The sequence below is a fragment of the Echinops telfairi genome, unplaced genomic scaffold, assembly GCF_000313985.2.
Source record: "Echinops telfairi isolate 266 unplaced genomic scaffold, ASM31398v2 ScPeMD7_443;HRSCAF=831, whole genome shotgun sequence".
Classification (NCBI taxonomy): Eukaryota; Metazoa; Chordata; class Mammalia; order Afrosoricida; family Tenrecidae; genus Echinops; species Echinops telfairi.
Genome location: NW_022104341.1, coordinates 34,686,829 through 34,687,941, shown reverse-complemented (window position 1 = coordinate 34,687,941; position 1,113 = coordinate 34,686,829). Strand labels below are relative to the sequence as shown.

The window sequence follows — 1,113 nt, the reverse complement described above, 5'->3', positions numbered from 1 at the left end:
CTACCCCGATGCAGCCCTGGGTGTTGGAGCAACTGTGTGGAGACCCCTGCCAGCACTGAGATGCTCACTGATTTGGCTTTCCTCCTGCAGTTGGCATCAGTGTGTGTATTTTGTGAGATGGAGGAGGACTTTATGAATTGGTGTTGGACATATGGGTTAATCTTGGATTTGTGGGCTTGGGCAGCACTGGGTTGGGATGTTTTCTAGATGCAGACTTAACCTTTATATAAAACTCTCTCTTATACATGAGCTTCTGTGGATTTGTTTCTCTAAAGAACCCAGACTAACACAGTCAGGAAGCCTATATTTCTCCATGAAATGCCCACAGGCACCCAACTCAAGTCAGCGTCTGTCCAAACACTCAGCTTTACTTGACCTATGGTTGGGAAGTCCACCATCCTGTTCCATGCTCTGGCTCCTGGTTTTGCTGCTGCTCCTCTGATGTCACAGCTGTCTTCTGGACCCAGGAAGTTCACCGCACAAAGATCTCAGTATCCAGAATACACGCTCCATTCCTGGTTTTTGTTGTTAGTGCAATCCCCGCTCCTCCTTCTCAGAGAGTTCATTTTATGCGCAGCATGATGGGAATCACAATGTGTCCTGTTAGCAATTGTGTACAGGTGAATTCTATCAGTGTGTCTCCCACCTTTTCATCCAGACCTATGCAAGGGCCACTTGGGGGGAGTTACAGAGTCTTTGGCTAGAAGAACCACTTTAAGTAATCTTCTGCCCCTACATCTTATTTCAGTTTTAGTGGAATTTATGTTGCTCTGATGGAGGCTCATTTCAAACTGATGTCTAATCTTTTTTTAGTGCCTCAAACTAGATTCTAATCAGATGTGTTATAACAAGTTAGTGTGAGTTTATTTTGGTGCAAAAAATATTTGAAATCCATACATGGCTTTCTCTCTTTTTAAAAAAAAATCATTTTATTGGGAGCTTGTACAATTCTTATCACAATCCATACATACATCCATTGTGTCAAGCTCATTTGTACATTTGTTGCCACCATCATTCTCAAAACATTTGCTTTCTACTTGAGCCTTTAATATCAGCTCCTCATTTGTCCCCTCACTCCCCCCTCATGAATACTTGATAATTTGTAAATTATTA

General features: G+C 42.3%; 1 protein-coding gene across 1 annotated transcript in view; it reads right to left on the bottom strand.

Moving 5' to 3' along the window:
* COL24A1 (collagen type XXIV alpha 1 chain) overlaps positions 1 to 1,113 on the bottom strand; it is a 411,206-nt gene that overhangs the window by 23,092 nt on the left and 387,001 nt on the right. The gene's annotated exons all lie outside the window — the stretch shown is intronic.